This window comes from Arachis ipaensis, chromosome B4 (genome assembly GCF_059453495.1).
Source record: "Arachis ipaensis isolate K30076 ecotype BB chromosome B4, ASM5945349v1, whole genome shotgun sequence".
NCBI classification, from domain to species: Eukaryota; Viridiplantae; Streptophyta; class Magnoliopsida; order Fabales; family Fabaceae; genus Arachis; species Arachis ipaensis.
In genome coordinates, this window is record NC_142439.1 from 116263235 (window position 1) to 116282830 (window position 19596).

A 19596-nucleotide genomic window follows, 5' to 3' on the forward strand; every position below is an offset into this window, starting at 1 on the left:
TAAATAACATAGACACAAAAATTAGTATTTTTATATTTTATTTAGTGATAAATTAAAATAAATTATAAAAGTTTATTTTATTATTTTTTTCGATACAACAAATTTAGAAAAAATATATATAATGATAAAAACATCATTATGAGAATTTGATAAAAATAATAAAAAATAATAAATTGTGTCTCTTATTAGTATTTTTGTCAAAAAAAAAATACATACTATTTTAAAATACAATATATATATATATATTTTATCTGTCAAACATAATTTTATATATCTATATTTTTATTATAGTATTCTGTGCATATAAATAAACGCACTCTTTGGGCAAAGATGATGGCTAGAGTTCACGGAGCAGTCACACGTATACAAACAATTTCAATATTTTGAAACCCAACCCCTTTCAATTGAGACGCCACCAAGTCATTCTTCACAATCTTTGCAGAATTTTCTTGTACACTCTAGCTTTTTATTCATGCTTTGGCTTTTCCTTGAAGTACCCAATGAAGATGGTGAGAGCCATTATGATATCGGTGATACATATTAGGTCAAATATAATCTGAGGAATCCCATGATGGCAAGAAAGGAAGCTCCTACATCAAGGGTGATGGTTATCAGTGGCTAAGAGAAGAGGGTTGAATCTTAGCCTCTTTTTTTGCTTATAAACACTTGCTGGCCTTTGAAATAGCTTCTGGAGATTTTTTTGCTTTTTGTCTCGTACTTAGCCACGAGAATTTTTCTTTTTATCTCGTAACCAGGCAAGAGATATTTTTCAATTTTATCTCCTATGCAGCAGAAACAGAAATGGAGTAGAAGAGAGAGAGAATCACACCACGAAGTATCTTGGTTCAGCCACCAAGTGCAATGCAGCCTACATCCAGTCTCCATCACAACAATGATGGAATTTCACTATAATCATCATGATTACATATACCAATTCTCCCTAGAAACTACCCTTCCTATCCGGGATAAGTCTAGAATCTAACCCCAATCCTGAACTTGACTTGGTCACCAACCAAGCTTTCAACTGCTAAGTGCTAACCCAACTTGCAAAGGGATTCCCACAGAATCATGAAACACAACACAGATGTACAAAGGACCTCTAGGACATCTATGACTTTTTCTTTTAATTTTGTATACTCTGCCTTTTTCCGCTCTATGGCTTTTTCATACAAACCTCACTCTTTGCCTTTTTTCATGAGACTCAAGACAGACAAAACTAAACAGAAAAATATAACATGAAACACATTGAAGGAGAAGAACTTCTGTTAGCTTGGGTAGCTATGAGAACTCTGTGCTTTACACCCTTTTCTCCTTGCTTCAAGCCATGGCTGTTCTCCCTTATTTATAGAAGGGGAAGCCTCCAAGGTTGAAACTGTTGAACCGAGCCAACTTCTTCTTCTTCATGCAAAAACTGATTCGGCCAAAGAGAGGAGAGAGGAAACCGAATGCTATAACCAACATGCAATTACCTCTGTGTCATCCCTTCTCACCAAGCTTCATCAATCCGGGCCTTCCATCTTGACTTGCTCCTCAAGAAGGATTCTTAGCCCTTGATGAGTCATTGATTGCTTGATAGCTCCTTCTGCTCTTATCCTCTGCCTCATCCTCTATGTAGCTACAGTAGCTACCTTTTGTAGTGGTTGAGCAAAAGTAGAGATGAGTCATGCTTTCAAGGGATCGTCTTCCTCTGATCGAGTTGGATCTTCTCCATTTTTGGGTATGGAGAGCTTGAGACTTCCTCACCACTTCTTACCATAAGTGGCAAAGATCTCAGCCACACCATACTGTAGATTTTCTTTTTCTTACCGCCATCATCACAATAGCTTCATGCTTGAGCCTAGCTTCATCTACTTGCTTCTGATGGCTTGTGTTTTCTTCCATTTTTTCTGTAAAGTGACTGAAACTGATGAGAGAAGAGAGAGAATGCTTTCAAAGAAAATAAAGAAGGAAATAAAATCAATTTTATTCCATTAAAACCCACTTCCTTCTTCCATAGTAACGTGTGAAGCAATAATAGCAATTACATCAATTTCAAACTTTCTCTCTCATATTACCAATGTCTGCATTTACTTCATTTAATTAAATTTTGAATTCCATAAGATAAAGGGTGTGGTAACTGTGGAAACATGTAACCAATTAATAAAAAATTGGATTCCATCATGTTAAATGGGTAGCTTAAACATGGGCCCCCAATTCCTTTTTAATTTCAGACCAAACATCTTGTTGGGCTTAAAAATTGTTTTTCTGGCCCAACAAGCATCACAATTCAGCCACAATTCATATATCAATTTTGCACAAGGCTGAATGTATTCATCATATTGGGCTTGCTATTTTTCGGCCCAAAACAAAAATCTGCACAACAAAATTATTAATTAACAAATGTTAATTAAAGATCAAATTAATAATTTTACAATTAATTATTTTAATAATGTTTGATCATCATCAATTTAAGTTGGAGTTTTCCAAACTCATCAATCTCCCCTTTGATGACAAACATTATTAAAAATTGAAATGAAAAGGTTTAGAGTTTAGAGTACTCCCTTTGAAGATTTGGAATCCTCCCCCCTTTTCAATTGTTACTTAGCTCCCCCTAAATATATGCCATTTTACTAAGGGAAGTAATACCTGTAACATTTAAAATCAAGCTGATAGCCACCATGTATTCAGCATATGGAATATAAGTTATGTTGAACAGCTTGATTTATGAGCAGAAGTAAAGTGATAAACAAAACTAATTTGTTATCATATAAATAATTTTTTGCTCAATACAAACAAAATGCTTGAGTACAGAGTACATAGCTATCAAAAAACACATTAGATAATTCTCAAAAATTTTCTGCCAAATCATTTGATCAAATAAACAAAATTTTTAGCAATCATATTAGAGCAACACTCATTCAATATAGCAAAAAATTGTTTAATCAAACAGAATTATCATTCAATATATCAGAGCAAAAATTGTTTAATCAAACAGAATTATCCAGCATCATTCAATATATCAGAGCACAAGGGAATTATCCAACATTTATCCAATAATGATAATGCAACAATCATTTCAATATAACAGATCATAAATCATAAGGCATGACCATTAGAACATGGAACTTATGTACACAGGGGTGATCATGAATCAAAATTATTTCAGCCCCTGTTCTTTCAATTTTTCCAACTTTTTCTCCCCCTTTTGTCATCAATGGGGAACCTGCAAAACAGACAAGAATATACCAAAATGCATAATATTTGTTTAATCTAAACATAAAGTCCAAAGTATCCAAGAGCATACAAAATACCAAAATGTCAGAACAGTAACAGAGTTCAAAATGACAAATAGATCAATCATCAGAAAGGTTAAACTCAGAGCCGTATTCATCATCTTCTTCTGCAGCCCCCATTTCTTTTTCAAAACTCTAAAGCATCAGATTCACTCTTTCCTAGCACTTAATCCACGCTTTCTCATTCTCATATGCTTGCTTGCGAGTTGTTTTATAGGATTTCACCATCAGATTTGACATATTTGAGAACTCAGTGAGTACATCCTTGATTGAATCCGTAACTTTTGTTGGCTCATGTGGACGGCTCTCAAGATCACTTTCAGATGGTTCAGAGGGCATGGAGCGTTTCCCTTTGGTGCCTTTCATAGAACCCGAGACTCCTCCTCCCTTGATTGTGGAAACTTTATTTTCTACATCCTCATTAATTAAATCATATTAAAATATTCAAAGATGCATATAAGAAAGATTTCATAAGGAAGATTAGCCTTTTTGTCACTTTTAACATACTCCCACATGTGTCTCACCATGAGATATGCAAAAGAGATAGGAGAGGAAGTAATAATTGCTAAGAGTACTAAAGTATCAGAAACAGTTACTCTGTGGTAAGAACCACTCTGAGGCATTAGAATGTGATTGATGATTCTGTGCAGAAGTGCTCTTTCAGCACCAAGAGCTTTGTGGGTTAGAACCGTGCCATCCAAAGCAGAGAAATTTATGCAAGTCTGATTCAAAGCAATCTAGTATGAGATCCCAACCTGCAAATCCTATTTTTTCGTCATATAAGTAGCTGCTCCTTCATCAACATATCCCAAGGTAGCACTGATTATTTCTCTGTTCAGGGACATATGAACCCGCTTGACATATGAAGGGATTGCACCATCATAAACCTCATCTTCGCATAGAACTCGTGAACCAAGGCTGGATACACAGATTTTTGAATACTGAACAAAGGGGTCCATTTCAGATTATCAAAGAGAGTGACAAAGTTAATCCCTTTTGCAGTGAGAGATTCCAAGTTCACTATGTGGGATGTACATAAGTGACGCTTCTTCAGAACTTCATTGTGAAACTCATATGAAGAACATGAGTTAAATCTGCTTGGATCAAAGTGTGAGTGACCTTTGTTATACTTATTTTTGAAATCAAGTGATTCCAAATTTGGTGGTTCTTTGGTGTTACGTAGAACGTAACCTTTTGCACGCTGAGAACTACAGCCAGCAGAGGGGTGAGGAGTTGATTTCCTTGGTGGTGAATGGGGTAGAGAAGATTGAGACTCCTCTTCCTCTTCTACAACTGGTTCTTTATCCTTTCCTATCTTTTTTCTAGATGAAGTTTTCTGAGCAATGACCTTTCTTCTCATGGTTTCGGTTTGCTTGGAGGAGGGTGAAGGGGATGAGGAGGATGTAGAGTGTATGTGAATGTGAGGATGTGTTTGAGGAGTTGAAGAAAATGGATAATTTTTGGGTAGAGGGGTTCGGCTACTTCTCTTGGGTGCTACCTTCTTTTTCATGTTATAAGAGTGAAGAATGGAGAGGGAAGGTGAAAGAGTGGCCGAAGAGGTTGGAGAGATGTGGGAGGTTATGGTAGCATTATGCTGAGTGGAGAGAGAGGGTTATGTGGTTAATGACCATTAAGTGGTGCGGTTATCAACAAGGAAGGAAGTTTAAAATTAAAAAGAGAGGTTAGCTCCTAGAATCAAGGGAATAGGTGAAGGAAAAGATTAAGATTTGACAACAACTGTTTCCTACAAGATATTATATGATAACTTCTCAAAAGAATTATTGTTTAAAAATGAGGCACTCAAAAGGGCCAGAGTCTTGGATCAGGTCAAAGGTGATTTGGTTGGGCCCATGATCATTTAAAATAAGAATCAGTCTCCCCTTGTATTAATGCCAGTTTATCACGTCCTTAAATTTATCTCCTGCTTACCTACGAGACAAAACTAACAAATTCATCAAAATTCACAAATTATCAACAGAATTCAAATTCACCATACCCAAGCTATTCCTTAACGAACAGAATCTATCCACACACAAAGGTTTAGTGAATATATCAGCAAGTTGTTCTTCAGATTTCACAAATTGAATATCAATAGTACCTTTTTGCACATGTTCTCTAATAAAATGATATCTAATTTCAGTGTGCTTAGTTCTAGAGTGCAACACAGGATTTTTAGAGATGTTTATAGCACTTATATTATCACAAAACAAAGGAATACTATTGATTTTCAATTTATAATCCTCCAATTGAGTTTTTAACCAAATTAATTGAGAACAACAAGCAGAGGCAGCTATATATTCAGCTTCGGCTGTAGATAGATCTACTATGGCTTGTTTCTTGCTTGACCACATATTAAGTGAGCTTCCAAGGAAGCAACACATTCCGGATGTGCTCCTTCTATCCACCCGATCTCCCGCATAATCTGCATCACAGAAACCTACTGGACAAAAGTCATCAGATTTTGGATACCATAAGCCATAATCACATGTTCCCTTAATATATCTAATGATTCTTTTGATGGCTGAAAGGTGGGATTCTTTTGGGTGAGATTGAAATCTTGAACATACACCCACACTTTGAACAATGTCCGGTCTAGAGGAGATAAGATACATGAGTAAACCTATCATTTCTCTATACCGTGTTTCATCCACATCTTTGCCATCATCATCCTTTTTAAGCTTAGTGTTTGGATGCATTGGTGTTCCCATAGGTTTGGAATTTTCTAGGCCAAATTTCTTGATTAATTCTTTAGCATATTTTCCTTGGTGAATAAAAGTGCCACTAGGAGTTTGTTTAATTTAGAGACCAAGAAAGAACGTTAGTTCTCCCATTAAACTCATTTCAAACTCACTAGTCACGAGTTTTCCAAACTCTTCACACAAGGATTCATTGGCTGATCCAAACACTATATCATCCACATAAACTTGAACAAGAAGAATATCCTCATTAGATACTTTAATAAATAAAGTAGTATCGATCGTACCCCTTTGAAAGTGATTTTCCAATAAGAAGGCACTAAGCCTTTCATACTAAGCTCTTGGAGCTTGCCTAAGACCATAAAGAGCCTTTGAAAGCTTGAAAACATGATTTGGAAATTCTTTATTTTCAAAACCGGGGGGTTGTGCCACAAACACTTCTCTATCTATAAAGCCATTAAGGAAAGCACATTTGACGTCCATTTGGAACATTTTAAAACTTTTATGGGCAGCATAGGTGGTGCGTTATTTCTAACCACAAACTAACCGGCAAGTGCACCGGGTCGTACCAAGTAATACCTCAGGTGAGTAAGGGTCGATCCCACGAGGATTGATGGACTAAGCAACAATGGTTAAATGATTTACTTAGTTAGGCAAGCAGAAAATGGTTTTGAGATGTTCAAAAGGTTTTAAAAGTGACATCAAAATATCAGAAGGCAGGCATGCAAGTAAATAAGTTGAAAATAAAATATGGGGAAACAGTTAAGGCTTTAGAGTTATCTATTTTCCGGATTGACTTTTCATATTACCTATTTTAATCATGTAAGATTTAATTCATGGTAAACTATTTGTGACTAGACCCTAATTCCTTAGACCTTCCTAGTCTCCTCTAAAATTCATCAACTGCCAATTTCTTGGTCAATTAATTCCAATTAGAGGGTGATGATCAAATTCCAGTTTATATGCCACAAGAATCCTAATTATCCAAAAATAAGGGGATTATATGTCACGTATCCCGTTAAATACAAACAATTAGAAATTCAGGATAATATGTTTTCAAGCTGTTGTTCAAGTAAAGAGCTTTTCCAAGTTATACAAGAACTCAATTAGAACATGGGTCATACTTCCGTTCCACCCAAATTCATAAAATAAAGAATGAAAACAATTATTGAAATATAAATCAAAACATGAATTAAAATAAAGATATAATAGTATCAATCCATACAATAGACAGAGCTCCTAACCTTAACAGTGGAGGTTTAGTTGCTCATGACTCAGAGAAGAAAACTAGGATTCCGGAATGTAAATTTGTATAGAATTGGGATCCTCTGGGACCTCTCCCAAAAGAGAGGTTTCTTCTCCCTTTTATATCTAATCCTAATAAATTTAAAATCTAATTTCTAAAACTAAAATTCATATCTTTTCCTAAAAATAATATTTGAATTTAAATTAGAATTAATTAACAAGTCTTCAGTTGATGGGTGGGGACCACTTGTTTTGTCCATTCTGCAGCTTCTAATATGTGCTTTATGGGCTGGAAATTGGGTCAAAACAGCCCAGAAATCGCCCTAGCATTTTTCTGCGTTTTCTGCACGTGGTGCATGTCACGCGTACGCATCAGTCACGCGCACACGTCGATGGTCTTTTCTGCGGGCCATGCGAACGCGTCGGTCACGCGCACGCGTCGCTGTGCAAATCTTCAAATCACGCGTACGCATCAGTCACGCGCACGCGTCGCCTTTGAAAGCACCAAATCACGCGTACGCGTCAGTCATGCGCACGCGTCGCTCCTCGCTGCCATCTCCTTTGATTCTTGTGCTGTAGAAACTCCATCAAATCCAGCCGAATGCTACCTAAAATAAACAAAATTGCAAAAGACTCAAAGTAGCATCCATATTGGCTAAAAGATAATTAATTCTTTATTAAACTCAACAATTTAGATGCAAATTCACTAGGAAAAGATAGGAAAGATGCTCACGCATCACAACACCAAACTTGAACTGTTGCTTGTCCTCAAGCAACCAAAACTAATATAAGCTTAGGATGTGAATTTGCATGAGAATGAGAGTTCGATTAAGCTCATGTCTCTTCTTATAGTGGGGTTTACAACTGCAATCCTGAATAGTTTTGGCATCTCACTTTATCCTTTGAAGTTCAAAATGATTGGCATCCATAGGAACTCAGAATTCAGATAGTGTTATTGATTCTCCTAGTTCAGTATGTTGATTCTTGAACACAGCTACTTTATGAGTCTTGGCCGTGACCCTAAGCATTTTGTTTTCCAGTATTACCACCGGATACATAAATGCCACAGACACATAACTGGGTGAACCTTTTCAGATTGTGACTCAGCTTTGCTAGAGTCCCCAGTTAGAGGTGCCCAGAGTTCTTAAGCATACTCTTTTTGATTTGGATCACGACTTTAACCGCTCAGTTTCAAGCTCTTCACTTGACACCTTCACGCCACAAGCACATGGTTACGGACAGCTTGATTTAGCCGCTTAGGCCATGATTTTATTCCTTTAGGCCCTCCTATCCATTAATGCTCAAAGCCTTGGATCCTTTTTACCATTTGTCTTTTAGTTTAAAGGGTTATTGGCTTTTTTCTGCTTGCTTTTTTTTTTCCGCAAGCTTTGTGTTTTTCACTCCTTTTTCTTGCTTCAAGAATCAATTTTATGATTTTTCAGATTATCAATAACATTTTTCTTTTTTCATCATTCTTTCAAGAGCCAACAATTTTAACATTTATAAACTGCACTATAAAAAATATGCACTGTTCAAGCATTCATTCAGAAAACAAAAAGTATTGCCACCACATCTAAGTAAATAAGACTACTCTTAAAATTAACTCAATTTCTCATGCAATACATCACTTCTGTATTTTTAGTTTGGATTCAAGCTCAATGAGTAATACATGAGACATCTTTTCAGAATTAAAGCAATTAAGAGAAAACTAAACTAGACCTAGGATTCTAACTAATAAAGGATCATGCAACAAACAAAGCAAAATAGCAGAAAACCGGAACATAACATAGAAAAGGAGGAATAAAAAATGAAAGGAACTCAACCACCTTAGTTATCCTAGCGGTCGTTTTGTTCTTCAGGTTGTGCTCCTCAGTGAAGATGATTCGCCTCCTTTTTGGTGCCATAAAAATAAACAGAAAACCCTCAAGCGAAGCGTCAACACCAAACTTAAAGGTTTGCTTGTCCTCAAGCAAAGAAGAATTGAAAATAGAAAGAGACAAATATTATGAGGAAAGAAAAATAAAAGGATAAAAGAATAAGAGAGAATTAGGATTGGGAGAGAGAGAGAGAAAGAAGACTGGGCGGCGAACTAGTGTAGTTGTGCGGCGCAAGCGACGCGTACGCGTACAGCACGCGTACGCGTGGGTCGCAGAATTTTCTTAATGACGCGTAAGTGTCAGGCACGCGTCCGCGTGCCCTGGGTTTTGTGCGATTCGTGCAAAGCTAGCCGCGTGCACGCGTAACTCTCTGTTCGCGTTGCTTTGGGACCCAGATTTTCATACGACGCGTGCGCGTCATGCTCGCGCACGCGTGGATAAACAATTGTGCAAATGACGCGCACGCGTCAGGGACGCGTACGCGTGAACAAGTTTTTATGCTTCTAGCACACTTCCAGCTCCAAGCCAGCACAACTCTCTGCCCAAACACTTATTAATGCCGATTTTCCAGGTCACGCGTACGCGTCGATGACGTGCACGCGTGGAAGGCTAAAATCACAAACGACGCGCACGCCTGGGGTACGCGTACGTGTGGGCTTGTTTGTGCGAAAGGCATCGTTCCAGCACCACTCCTTTTCAACTCTCTGTTCACTTTTATTTTTGACTCACACACATATGACGCGTACGCGTCAGCGACGCTTGCGCGTCGTGTGCTCTTTTTTTTTCTTTCATATCGCCTGAGGTGTTCGGTTCCTGTAATAAAATAGCTGCATGATCAGAGAGACAGTAAAAACTCAATAAAAAATCAAACAAGTAAGAAAACTACTACTACGAAAAGTACTAAGGATACGAAATTATCGGGTTGCCTACCGACAAGCGCTTCTTTATCGTCACTAGCTTGACACTTGACTATTGAAGTTTCTTCCTCTTCTTCTAGTTGGTTAAAAGAAATGTCTCCAAAGGGGGAGATGTGAAGATTAGTGCCCCCTGATATAAATTCCTCCTAACAAGCTTTCTTTTATTGTGATTAGCTTGATTCAACTTGCTTGTTGGGGTAGAGGTTGGATTTTTTTTTTTTTTGCCTTCTCTTTTTCCTGGATATTTTCTTCGGTTTCTTGGTCACAATCCCCTTTTCAGTGCTTTCCTTGGTTGCCTTCACTTCTTTGATTTCAAAATTTGGGCGTTGTGTGATGGCTAGAATGTACCCTTCATCAAGAACTTCTTGAATTGGTGGTTCAATAAACTCATCCTCTATGCCACTCTCTGCTTCATTGGAGTGTAGATTCCCATAATTGTTTTCATCCCTTACAACCTCCTTTGTTTGTGCATCTTCCTTTTTTGTTGGTGCATCTTTCTCCTTTATTTTTGCATCTTCCTCTTCTTCCATGTGTGAGGGTGGAAAGTTCTCTAATTCACTGGAGTATAAACTCCTTTGATTGATTTCCTCACTTTTTTCCATAGGATTTTGCATTATATCTCCTGGGAAGGAATTTGCTTGTTCCTCTTCCTGAGACTTGATAATCGACTGCACATGTTTCTCGACATTTTTGACACTTGTCTTTATATCATGTATGAATTCTTTCATGAGAAGCTCAAGATCTGATGGTATTTGAGATGAATAAGAAGGAGGTGATGGTTCTTGATAAGAATAAGAAAGAGATAATGATTCTTGATAAGAGTAAAAGGATGATGGTTCTTGGTATGAATAGGGACATGGTGGCTCTTGATATGGGTAGAAAGATGATGGTTCTTGATATAGATAGAGAGGTGGTGGTTCTTGGTATGGATATGGAGAAGGTGGTTCTTGATAGTTGGAACATGGAGCATTGAAGTTTCTTTGGTTTTGACTTTTTCAACCAAAATTCGGGTAGTTCCTCCATCCACAATCATATGAATCACTATTTGGGTGGGAGTAGTAACCCATGTGATCTCTCTCCATTATTTTTCCTTAGCACAAAATACCAAAAAGGATTAAACGCACCATGTGGTAAACAGAAAAGCAAAGAAGAAAGAACAGAATTTTAAGAATTAAAATAAGAAAAATTAAAATAAAACTAACCAGGAAACACCAAACTTAATTTCAGAAATTAAGAAAAATATTAGTGTTATTTATTTATAATTTTTTTTTGTTTTTTTTTTGAAAATAGTAAAATAAAATTTAAATAAAATTAAAATTAAAACGCCTAATCTAAGCAATCAAACAACTGATAGTTGTTAATCACTATCAATCTCCGGCAACGGCGCCAAAAACTTGGTGCATTATTTCTAACAACAACCTAACCGGCAAGTGCACCGGGTCGTACCAAGTAATACCTCAGGTGAGTGAGGGTCGATCCCATGAGGATTGATGGACTAAGCAACAACGGTTAAATGATTTACTTAGTTAGGCAAGCAGAAAATGGTTTTGAGATGTTCAAAAGGTTTTAAAAGTGACTTTAAAATATCAGAAGGCAGGCATGCAAGTAAATAAGTTGAAAATAAAATATGGAAAAACAGTTAAGGCTTTAGAGTTATCTATTTTCCGGATTGACTTTTCTTATTACCTATTTTAATCATGTAACATTTAATTCATGGCAAACTATTTGTGACTAGACCCTAATTTCTTAGACCCTCATAGTCTCCTCTAAAATTCATCAACTGCCAATTCCTTGGTCAATTAATTCCAATTAGAGGGTGATGATCAAATTCCAGTTTATATGCCACAAGAATCTTAATTATCCAAAAATAAGGGGATTATATGTCACGTATCCTGTTAAATACAAACAATTAGAAATTCAGGATAATATGTTTTCAAGTTGTTGTTCAAGTAAAGAGCTTTTCCAAGTTATACAAGAACTCAATTAGAACATGGGTCATACTTCCGTTCCATCCAAATTCATAAAATAAAGAACGAAAATAATTATTGAAATATAAATCAAAACATGAATTAAAATAGAGAAATAATAGTATCAATCCATATAATAGACAGAGCTCCTAACCTTAACAATGGAGGTTTAGTTGCTCATGACTCAGACAAGAAAACTAGGATTCCAGAATGTAAATTTGTATAGAATTGGGATCCTCCGGGACCTCTCCCAAAAGAGAGGTTTCTTCTCTCTTTTATATCTAATCCTAATAAATTTAAAATCTAATTTCTAAAGCTAAAATTCATATCTTTTCCTAAACATAATATTTGAATTTAAATTAGAATTAATTAACAAGTCTTCAGTTGATGGGTGGGGACCACTTGTATTGTCCATTCTGCAGCTTTTAATCTGTACTTTCTGGGCTGGAAACTGGGTCAAAATAGCCCAGAAATTGCTCCCAGCATTTTTCTGCATTTTCTGCACGTGGTGCATGTCACGCGTACGCGTCAGTCACGCGCACACGTCGATGGTCTTTTCCGCGAGTCACGCGAACGCGTCGGTCATGCGCACGCGTCGCTGTGCAAATCTTCAAATCACGCGTATGCGTCAGTCACACGCACGCGTCGCCTTGGAAAGCTCCAAATCATGAGTACGCATCAGTCACGCGCACGCGTTGCTCCTCGCTGCCATCTCCTTTGATTCTTGTGCTGCAGAAACTCCATCAAATCCAGCCGAATGCTACCTAAAATAAACAAAATTGTAAAAGACTCAAAGTAGCATCCATATTGGCTAAAAGATAATTAATTCTTTATTAAACTCAACAATTTAGATGCAAATTCACTAGAAAAAGATAGGAAGGATGCTCACGCATCAATAGGCAAGAAGCAACCTAATTGCTTCCATTCTTGCTACCGGAGCAAAAGACTCATCAAAATCAATACCCTCTTCTTGATCGTAACTTTGGGCCACTAATCTAGCCTTGTTACGAACAACCTTACCATCTTCACCCAATTTATTTTTGAAAACCCACTTAGTACTAGTTACCTTCTTACCATTCAAATGAGGTACTAGTGTCCAAACCTCATTCTTGTCAAATTGAGCTAGCTCTTCTTGCATGGCTTTGACCCAAGAGGGGTCTTCAAGAACTTGCTTCACATTATTAGGCTCCATTTGTGACAAGAAAGCAACATTACTTGGCTCGGCTTGCTTCTTGGATGAGGATCTTGTGGTTACTCCTTGGGAAGGGTCACCTATGATAAAATCATGGGGATTACCCCTCATGGACTTCCATTCTCTTGGTTTTCAGAGTAAATTTGAGCTTTGATGAGCTTCAGCAGGTTGTTCTGTTCCAGATTCTCTTACTGGCTCAGGAGACAAAACAGAAATGTCTCCTCCATCCTGATGAGACAAAATTGGACGGACAGGTTCTTCACTTGGGACAGCATTGGGACTATCTTGACTTGGTTGATGGCTTGTTTCTACTTCACTACTTGTATCATCATCTAAAGGGGCACTGGGAATTGAATTAGTATCACAAAAAAGACACATGTATGGATTCCTCTATGGTCTTATGTTCTTTGAGGTAAATTCTAAATGCTTTGCTAGTGGTAGAGTATCCAACAAACATTCTTTCATAGGATTTTGGATCAAATTTACCAAGATTCTCTTTATTGTTAAGTACAAAGTATTTGCATCCAAAAATGTGGAAATACTTAAGATTTGGTGGGGTTCCCTTCCATAACTCATAAGGTGTTTTCTTTAAACCCTTTCTAATGATGGTCCTATTCAAAATATGTCGCTGTATTTACAGCTTCAACCCACAAAAATTTTGGAACATCATTTTCACAAAGCATAGCCCTAGTCATCTCTTGAAGGCTTCTGTTCCTTCTTTCAACTACCCCATTTTGTTGAGGAGTTATAGGGCATGAAAAGATATGTGCAATTCCAAAATCATCACAAAATTTTTCAAAGTCTTGATTTTCAAATTCTTTTCCATGATCACTTCTTAAGTGGGCAATTTTCAAATCTTTTTCATTTTGAATTCTTTTACAAAGGGTTGAAAAAGCATGGAAAGCATAATTCTTATGAGCAAGGAAGAGTACCCAACCGAATCTAGAGTAATCATCTACTACTACCAAACCATAGTGTTTACCTCCTAAACTTTGAGTTCTTGTGGGACCAAAAAGATCAATATGTAACATTTCTAATGGCCTTTTAGTAGAAATTCCATCTTTTGGTTTAAAAGAGGATTTTACTTATTTACCTAATTGACAAGCATCACAAGTAATATCCTTATCAAATTTAATGTTTGGAATTCCTCTTACCAAGTTTTTCTTAACAAGTTTAGAAATTTGGTACATGCTTGCATGACCCATATTCTTATGCCAAAGCCATTTTTCAGATTCAAGAGATATAAAGCATGTTACTTTTTGATCTTTCAAATCCTTAAGAGTAAATCCATACACATTGTTACACCTTTTAGCTTCAAACAAAATATCCCTAGTTTTCTCACAAATAACTAAACAAACCAATTTCCTAAAAATAACTTCATATCCAAGATCACATAATTGGTTAATGCTTGGTAAATTGTGTTTCAGCCCATCAACAAGTAGAACATCATTTATGAAAGAAGAAAAACTTTTACCAACTTTGCCTATTGCCACTATCTTTCCTTTGCCATTATCACCGAAAGTGACAAACCCTCCATCATATTCATCAAGCTTAATGAAGAAGGTTGCCTTTCCGGTCATATGCCTAGAGCATCCACTATCCATGTACCACATATTGTCCTTCTGCTTGGATGCTAGGCACACCTACAAAATGAGCTCAAGTGACCTTAGGTATCCAAATCTTTTTGGATCCTTTAACGTTAAACCATCTCCTTTGTCCCAAGCCATTGTAATCACAAACAACTTTATAAACTTTGTTTCCAATCATTCTTTCAATAAAAAAGCATTGAAGGGGAAAAATGACCACTCCTATTGCACAATCTACAAAACCTTGGAGTTGCTATTTTGCTAAAACTTGTTAGGTTTTGAAACCTTGTATCATTTGAAGATGAAGCCATGTTAGCAAAAGAAGGTTTCTCAACAAAATTTTCAGTTTTATAAAATTCCAACCCAGCTTTATCATAAAGAGGTTTTTGACTAGCCAAGAGTTTATTTAAATTTTCAGAACTTTGAGTAAACTTGGCTAAGTCTTCTTTAAGCCTTCTTATCTCTTTATGTAGCCAGTCATTTTCTTCAAAGTAATTCAGATTGGCAGTTATAGAATGGTGGAATTCACAACTCTTAAGTTGGGCTTTTAACTGCTTGTTTTCTTCAACAAGTTCAACAGCAGTTTCAGCCTCCCTTAATTTATCCTTGAGAAAACCATTTTCAGCTTTAAGGATAGTAATTTGTGATTCAAGATCTTGGTTTTCATTTAGGAAGCATCTAATCTTTTCAGAAAGGAGGTCTATCATGAGATGAAGATCTTCAGTGTCAGGGTTATGAAATACTACCTGTTCAACATGATCTGCCATGAGACATGGTTGGGACTTGGTTTCTGATTCTTCATCATCTTCTGAGTCATTTTTCAAGTCCTCCCAAGAAGCCATCCGTCCTTTCTTCTTTCTCTTCTTTGGCTTCTATTCCTTCTTCAACTTAGGACAATCAGATTTGAAATGGCCAGTCTCTTTGTAGTTGTAACAGATCACCTTGCTGAAATCTTTCTTTTGTTTCCTAGAGCTGCTTCCCTTGCTTCTTTCTTTGAGTTTTACCATTTTCCTGATTTTTTTGGCAAACAAAACAAATTCATTTTCAGAGGAGTTATCACTGAAATCATCATCTAGAGGGTTAGAAACAGATGTGAGAGCTATTCCTTTTCTTTTTTAATCTTTTTTCAAATAAGTGTTTTCAAAAGCAAGTAAATTTCCTCTCAAGTCATCGTATGTCATAGAATCAAGACCACTACTCTCAGATATTATCAATGCCTTTGTTTTTCACTCTTTTGTGAGACATCTCAAAACTCTCCTCACAAGCACAAATTCAGGATACTTAATCCCCATAGCATCCAAGCCAATAATGATGGTGTTGAATCTTTCAAACATTTCATCTATTGATTCTCCTTCCTTCATCGAGAACATTTCATACTCTCTGTTCAGCATATCTATCCTGGTCTTCTTCACTATGTTGGTTCCTTCATGAGTGACTTGAAGTTTGTCCCAGATTTTCTTTGCCGTTGTGCATCGTGATACCCGTCGGTATTCTTCGAAGCTGATTGCACAGTTGAGCAGGTTGATAGCCTTGGCATTGAGCTCCACCTTCTTTCTGTCTTCTTCGGTCCAACTGGCTTCGGTTTTAAGAGAGACTACTCCTACAGCACTTTTGGTGGTTGGAAATTGAGGACCCTTCAGGATGATCTTCCACAGTCTGTAATCTACTGCTTGCACAAAAATCTTCATTCTTTCCTTTCAATAGGTGTAGTTCTTTCCATTCAAAAGAGGAGGTCTGTTGCTTGACTGTCCCTTTGTCAGATTGTAGGACACCAGGTTTGAGCCACTGTTCTCTGCCATCTGGATCTTTTCTCCAAGCTGCAAAGCTTGATCTCTTTGAGACCAAGCTCTGATACCAATTGATGGTTATCAGTGGCTAAGAGATGGGGGGTTGAATCTTAGCCCCCTTTTTTGCTTATAAACACTTGCTGGCCTTTGAAATAGCTTCTAGATATTTTTTTGCTTTTTGTGTCTTACATAGCCACGAGACTTTTTCTTTTTATCTCGTAACCAGGCAAGAGATATTTTTCAGTTTTATCTCCTATGCAGTAGAAACAGAAATGGAGTAGAAGAGAGAGAGAATCACACCACGAAGTATCCTGATTCAGCCGCCAAGTGCAATGCAGCCTACATCCAGTCTCCATCACAACAATGATGGAATTTCACTATAATCATCATGATTACATACACCAATTCTTCCTAGGAACTACCCTTCCTATCCGGGACAAGTCCAGAATCTAACCCCAATCCTGAATTTGACTTGATCACCAACCAAGCTTTCAACTGCTAAGTGCTAACCCAACTTGCAAGGGGATTCCCACAGAATCATGAAACACAACACAGATGTACAAAGGACCTCTAGGACATCTATGCCTTTTTCTTTTAATTTTGTATACTCTGTCTTTTTCCGCTCTATGGCTTTTTCATACAAACCTCACTGTTTGTCTTTTTCCATGAGACTCAAGACAGACAAAACTAAACAGAAAAATATAACATGAAATACATTGAAAGAGAAGAACTTCTGTTAGCTTGGGTAGCTATGAGAACTCTGTGCTTTACACCCTTTTCTCCTTGCTTCAAGCCCTGGCTGTTCTCCCTTATTTATAGAAGGGGAAGCCTCCAAGGTTGAAACTGCTGAACCGAGCCAACTTCTTCTTCTTCATGCAAAAACCAGTTCGGCCAGAGAGAGGAGAGAGGAAACCGAATGCTATAACCAACATGCAATTACCTCTGTGTCATCCCTTCTCACCAAGCTTCATCAATCCGGGCCTTCCATCTTGACTTGCTCCTCAAGAAGGATTCATAGCCCTTGATGAGTCCTTGATTGCTTGATAGCTCCTCCTGCTCTTATCCTCTGCCTCATCCTCCACGTAGCTACAGTAGCTACCTTCTGTAGTGGTTGAGCAAAAGTAGAGACGAACCATGCTTCCAAGAGATCTCCTTCCTCTGACCGAGTTGGATCTTCTCCATTTTTGGGTATGGAGAGCTTGAGACTTCCTCATCACTTCTTACCATAAGTGGCAAAGATCTCAGCCACACCATACTGTAGATTTTCTTTTTCTTAACGCCATCATCACAATAGCTTCATGCTTGAGCCTAGCTTCATCTACTTGCTTCTGATGGCTTGTGTTTTCTTCTATTTTTTCTGTGAAGTGACCGAAACTGATGAGAGAAGAGAGAGAAGAGAGAGAATGCTTTCAAAGAAAATAAAGAAGGAAATAAAATCAATTTCATTCAATTAAAACCCACTTCCTTCTTCCATAGTAACGTGTTAAGCAATAATAGCAATCACATCAATTTTAAACTTTCTCTCTCATGTTACCAATGTTTGCATTAACTTCATTTAATTAAATTTTGAATTTCATAAAATAAAGGGTGTGCTAACCGTGGAAACATGTAACCAATTAATAAAAAATTGGATTCCATCATGTTAAATGGGTAGCTTAAACATTGGCCCCCAATTCCTTTTTAATTTCGGACCAAACATCTTGTTGGGCTTAAAAATTGTTTTCTTGGCCCAACAAGCATAACAATTCAGCCACAATTCATATATCAATTTTGCACAAGGCTAAATGTATTCATTATATTGGGCTTGCTATTTTTCGGCCCAAAACAAAAATCTGCACAACAAAATTATTAATTAACAAATATTAATTAAAGATCAAATTAATAATTTTATAATTAATTATTTTAATAATGTTTGATCATCATCAATTTAATTTGGAGTTTTTCAAACTCATCAAAGGGTCTCATGACTTCCTACAGCAGTTCTTACAATTAGCGGGGAGCACTACAGTACAAATGAAGGTTTATACAGAGGTACTGGAATTCGTGCAAAAGACTGCAATGACAACATGTGGGTGTGATGGCGTCAGCATAGCCAGCAAGTTGTTAGGTAAGAGAAAGAGTGTGATGGTTGGCTTGGCTAATGGGGAGTGCCAGTTTTAAATGGAGTTAATATTTAAAATGATCCTCAAAATTTGATCACCGACTCAATTTGACCCTCCAATTTTCAATTGATCCAATTATACCTTGAAATTTTAAGGCGTGGCTCAAATTAGCCTTTTTGTCTAGCTCCGTCAACGGAGTCATGATGTGGCACCCAAACCTCCCCGCACGCCTCTCCTTCTTCCGCTTACCATCACCCTCACTACCTCCCCTCTACCAAGACTCTCCCTCCCCTAACAAACAACAACATTCACAACCCACCAACATCCACACATTTCCACCGCCATAGCTTTGAAGATCATAATACCTACACTCACCATTCTTTCATGACTGCAAGCAGACAACAATCCAATAGATATGATATCGTCAGGGGCACATCATGAACCACCATCTGTGAAAAGAGCTGCAATGCTTGCTTATTGTGACTATTCATTGCCATGTCGCAAGTAACGACACCCCAAGAAATAACATCCTTATGCACAATCATGTTAAAATCCTTAAACCCCATTTTTATGTAACCACACTTAGCATACATGTTGAGCAACGCATTCCCAGTGTTATCATCAATCACAAGGTCACACCTTGAATTAGTGTAGGAGTGCACCCATTGTCCCAAATTCGAAGCACCCTCAGAAGCACATGCAGATAACATTGTGATCATAGTTGCTTCATTAGGCTTAGCTTCTCCTTTATCCACCATCCTCTTAAATACATCTACAGCTTCCTAACAACGCCTTCCTTGTACATAAGCCATCACCAAACTCGTCCAAGAATCATATCCCTCTTACGCATTTTTACAAACAGTTTTTCTGCACCCACAAAAAATTTGTATTTTGCGTACAATTTCAACATTGCATTACACAAAGTCAAGTTTCCATTGCAGTTTCTCAACAAATT